We start from the raw sequence: 6,089 nt of genomic DNA, 5'->3' as shown, positions 1-6,089 counted from the left end.
AATTAATATTTCTTCTATTTTTTGTCTTTTTCTTTTAAGTTTATTTGATTCTACCATTATAAAAAAATTATCTTTAGTTAGGCAAATATAAACATGATATTAGAGAGAAAGATTACTCTGATATCTCCTATCTTCTTTATCCATAAGTATTGCTTTCTTATTGGCTCAACATATTCCATCCTTATCCTCATTTTTCTTTCTTGCAGTTTATTTGATCATATTGTCTCATTTGATCACATTTTTTCTCTATCTAGCTTTTCTCTCTTAATCTTTCTTCTTCGTCTTCATCTTCTTCAACAATGGCCATCATTGATGGTGCCATCTAAAATTATTCCCCGTCTCCACCCATTACACCACTTACAACATTTAACCCAACATGAACCGATCCATTTTCCACCACTTTCGACCCCCAAACTATCTCATATTCAAACAAAAACCCTAATCACAAATACCAAAATGACATGTTGAATCCTTTCTTCTTGGAGCCTAATGATAGCTTGTATCTAGCCCTTATTTCACCATCCTTGAATAATTCTAGCTACCATTCTTGGTCCTATTTCGTTAAAGTAGCTCTTCAATCTAAAAAAAAATTAGGGGTCATATATGGAACATTAATACTCCAACCACTTCCAATTGCACACAAAGTACATGGGATCTTTGTAACACAATGGTGATGTCATGGATCACAAGTCCTATATAAAGTGAAATATCAAAAGACTCTCTTATGAATGTACACAAATTTTGAAATCTTGCAAGAACTTTGCGAAATATACCATCAAGGTGATGTATTATGCATTTCCAAACTCCAAGAAAAAATCTACTCTCTCACACAAGGTGAGAACAACACCATACAATACTTTACCAACCTTAAAAATATTTAGCAGGAGTTTGGTAGTTTTAGGCCTCTCCCTACTTGCACATACATTGTTAGTCACCTACAACTATCAACTTCTTCTTAACACCAAAGTTAACATGGAGAGTGATTATGTCATTGGATTCCCTAAGGAATTTAATATACAATATGCTCATGTGAGATCCTAAATAATGTTCATGCATCATCTTTCTTCCATCAACGAAGTTTTTCTTTACTAATTCACCAGCAACATGAACAACTCTACCATCTCAACAAAGAAAACATCGTTGCTCACATTAACAAAACCCAAATTCAAGGAGGACCCATAGATAATGGTTCAAGAAACTTTGTAGATGGAAGAGGATGGGGTATAAAAAAATTCTCCCATTACAACAAGCCATATCACATTATAGAGGTGTGCTATAAGAAACATGGGTTTCCCTGTATATGAAAAAAATCCAGAATAGCTCAAGTTTCACACGAAGACAATGATCCTGATGAGTCCCAACATACCTCTGCTGAAGACACTTCTCAACAAACATATCACATCAACTTCATGTCGAACAAAAAAAAGCTCTCCTTACTCTTCTTCAACATAATTCACCATTTCCATCCTCAAACATACATCATCTTCCCTCCAACTACGACATTATGCAAGGTAATTTGTATCTATTAACTCTTTTCATGATCACACTAGACCTAATTGGATTCTAGAAATTTGGATCACTGAACATGTGTTCCATTCTACGACATATCCACATCCGGCTTCCAAATGGATCCACCATTTGCACTAGTTTTTGCATTGTTAATTTTGACAATAACTTCTACTTAACTTATGTGCTTTATATACCTAAATTTTTAAAACTAATATATGTACCTAAACTAACTCACCACCTTAATTGCAAATTAAATATTTCCTCTTTTGATTGTATCATAATAAGGAACCATACCTTGATGAAGATTGGTGCAATTAAGCTCTATAATGTCTTATACATGTTCACCTATCATACCATCCCTAATAATATTGATAACCCTAGTGTTAATACCCCTGTTATAAACATTCGTAATATGTGGCATAGGCATCTAGACCACCCATGTAATAACATTATTGTTACCATCAATAAAATATTTTCTTTATGTAATTTTTGTGGGCTTATTGAACCCTGTGATACATGTTATTTTGTTAAACATAAAAGACCTCCCTTTTAGGACAACAAATCTAAATATATGTCTTGTTTTAATTTAATTAGCATGGACATATGGAGTCCTTTTCCTATCCTTTTTTTGAACATATCCTTTGTTGCTTATTTCCAGACATAATTTCAAGCTAAAATCAAGTGTATAAGGTCTGACAAATGGCCCTGAGTTCATTTTTAAAAGTTTTTATATGAGTCATAAAATCTATCATCAAATCTCATGCATTGACACACCTCAAAAAAAAGGCTTGGTTGAAAGAAAACACAAACACCTTTTAAGTGTGCTCTTCTTTTTTAATCCAAACTCCCAAAAAAATTGGGTTCATGCACTTTCCCAATTTTTTCACATTATAAATAAATTGTTTTTCAAGTTATTATCCTTTCGTTCTCATTTTCAATTACTTTACAATACCCAATCCGACTATGTTGCCATGAATGTTTTTGGTTTCCTAGTTTTCACATGTAGACCTAAAAGACATAGAACGAAACTTGATCATAGATCTAAAAAATGAGTTTACTTTAGCCTTAAAAATGGTTTAAAGGTCACATTTTGTATGACCTTCATAATAAACAAGTCTTAATCTCTAGGGACATCATTTTTTTAAACATTGACCCCTACCACACTTCTTCAACCCATTCTACCAATACACCTAGACCTATTTCTCATCCTACTACTGGATTTTCCTTATATTACCTAAACAATCTTGTACCATTGATAAATGCCAAAATATCATTATTTTGACTATATATTTGTGGCACTTATTGATTTTATTCTTTCTATTTTTATAATAAAATCTCAACTTTTATGTAAATATTAGTATACTTGAGTTTTGATTAGTTTTATGTACCGTTTGATAGTTTTTCCTTTATTTTATAGGTATTGATGCATATCGGAGCCTCGAGAAATAAAGTGTCGAAGGCACGACTTCAAATACACAATTTTGAAGCAATAATGAGAAATTTCTGCAGAAGCTCGCTAAGCCAAGTTGTAGCATGCTTAGAGATTCAATAACAGAGGAATAGCATTATTAATAAGCTCTCTTAACGCGGTCAGCTCGCTAAGAAATGTCTCTTATAAAGTACTAGATATTTAGGAATAAAGTGTAAACTCGCTTAGCGAGACTGTGCAAATTTTATTTATATTTTCTTCATTTGTAACATTTTAGGTTATGCTTTTTGGGGGAATTTTTACCCAAACTCCATCAATATCATTCTTAGGTTAGGTTATATTAGGTTAGAAAACAACTAGGGAGCTTGCATCTGGGTAATTAGAGGTGGATTGATCGTCGATCGAAGTTGACAAACTGGGAGATTTTCGGTTCATTTCTCTTCTTCTTTGTGTATTATTATTAGTTAGGTTTTGTTATATTTAATCTGCTTTACAAATCTTTGTCGATTGTTGTCTTGGATTTTTTTTCTCTGTGCTTGGGGTTTTGGGTTGCTATAGACATATACTGCTCGATTCCTTATCTAGGATGATTATCTGTTAGTTCCTAAACTCTAGAGATTGATTTATAGCTAACATTCACTTGGGTATATGTGCTTAATGCCTCTATGTTGGTTGTGTTATGTTAGAGATCGTCGGCGTGAGCAACACGATTGTCTTGGGTGTTGTCGAGGTGTGATGAGAGATCGCTGCTGAGATGATACAATGTGGTTGATACATGATGACATTGACGAGTATCGTAGGTTAAGTATAAATGGTCGATAAGTTTAAGTTTGTGACCAGTGAGTATGTTTGCATGCTTGATAAGTTAATTATATCCGAAGAATGTATTTATTTTTTGTTTATATCTTTTTATTTTCTGCTTTTACTTTCAATCCATTCAAACCTAAGCTCAAAAACATCGAAATCGTTGAATGGAATTCTAACAACCATCTTTGTGGACACGATAGTTCCAAGAATAATACTTCCAAAATTTTTATTACTTGCCGCTTCAACAACCATCTCCAACTCATCCCAATTGTCACCCTCTGATCCCATCACTACCCTATCCTACATCTAGCCAAATTGAACCTGTAATTCATTCACTTGTCCCCATCAATACACTACTCACCCAACACAACATATATCATACCCAACCATTCCCACCAACCCTTCACCCACCCCTTCCAATACTACCACCCTACCAACTCAACATGTATCCAATGTTCTCCTAACCTCTTACTTACCTCCAAGACTACCAATGTTGTGTAATTAAAGGTACTACCCTCCTTTACCTATTGCAAATTCAAGCAACACTCTTTATCCCTTATCTCATGAATTTCTATCTTACACTAATTTATTTACCACACATAAATTTTTTTAATTTAAAAATATCAACTATTCATGAACTTACTTCTTATTCCGCTGCCATAATTGACCCTGATTGGTAACATGTTGTCAACAATGAACTTAAATCCATAATTGACATCAATACGTGAGATTAAACTATCCTTCCGGCAAACAAAAAAATCCATTGGTTGTAAATGAATATCCAAACTGAAATTTTTAACAAATGGTAAAATAGAAAGATACATGTCATGCCTTGTTGCTAAAGGATATAATAAAATAGAATGCATAGACTATTTAAAAACATTTAGCTACATTATTAAAATGACAATCATTAGACTTCTCTTATCTATAACATCATTCCAAAATTGACACCTTCACTAATGGACATTAATATTGTCTTTTTACATGGTGACCTAGATAAGGAAGTTTAAATTAAATGTCCATATGGTATATATGTTCCTGATAAAAGTTTTGTATGCAATCTTAATAAGTTCATGCAGGTAACAACATCACAGACATCAATCATATCAAGTTAGTTATATACCACTAGTTCAATATCAAAGACTTGGGAAATCTCAAATATTTCCTTGGATTTGAGATTGTAGGTCTTCCTTGGGTAGATCTCTTTGTCATCGCAAATACAACTTGGATCTACTTCAGTATGTAGGGTTACTAGTAGTCAAACATGATTATACCCTAATCGACCGAGACCACAAGCTATACATTGACAATAATCCACCTCTGTATGATCCAACCCAATTCAAAAGTCTCATAGGTAAGATTTTATATTTAACACATTCACATTCTGATATAGGTTATTCTATTTATATGGTAAGTTAATGCTTGTCAAAGCCAACAACTACTCATATGAAAGTGACCACAAAAGTTATAAGATATATCAAGAATGTACTTGCTCTAGAATTATTATTCAAAGTTGACTCTAACCTCAAACTCACATGGTTCATATGTTCTGATTGGGGCGCATATCTAACTACCATAATATTAACCATTGGTTTCAATTAGAACCTTCCTTAAAAGTTGGAAAAGTAAAAAAATTACAATTTTTCTCAAGATCCTCCCCCAAAGTTAAGTAAAGAGCTCTTGCTAACACTTCGTGTGAAGCCTAATGGTTACTTTATCTACTGAATGATTTTTTTATCCTTCATCCTTAGTCCATAAGCATTTTCTACGATAATTGAAACACAATTCACATTGCTTCCAACTCAGTCTTCCACGAACAGACAAAACTCATAGAAATGGATTCTTACCTTGTACGCGACAAAATACAAGAAAATATCATTCATCCCATTCTCGTTGACTCTAAAAACTAAACTACAGACTTATTCACCAAGCCCCTTCGTCTTGACCCTTTCTCTTATTGGAATGCTTGACATCCATTCAATTTGCAACTTTCGCGCTTTTGGACATCAAAAAACCTCCAACAATAACATTTAGTGACAACTTAGGTTGTTATTGAAGACCATTTCTAAGAATGTGTATTTTCATGAGTTCGTAAAAACCCTGGTTTGGACATCATCTCATCATAGACTTATACATTTACCATGCTTCACATAGAGTTTCTGTTTCGCCTTAGGAAAACACTGTGAATATAGTCTTTGCTTCCATGAATTTGTGATGAGGAAAAAATCTACCTAAAAATTTTCCTCCAATAAGTTCCAATTTGTCATCATCGATGTGGATTGGTCAAAATACCACTCTTTTTCTTTTCCAATCAGTGAGTGTTGAAAAAATCGTAGGAATATAG

The sequence above is a fragment of the Vicia villosa genome, linkage group LG1 (genome assembly GCF_029867415.1).
Source record: "Vicia villosa cultivar HV-30 ecotype Madison, WI linkage group LG1, Vvil1.0, whole genome shotgun sequence".
Taxonomy (NCBI): domain Eukaryota; kingdom Viridiplantae; phylum Streptophyta; class Magnoliopsida; order Fabales; family Fabaceae; genus Vicia; species Vicia villosa.
The sequence above is the reverse complement of the archived record's forward strand: the minus strand, read 5'-3'. Positions refer to the sequence as shown.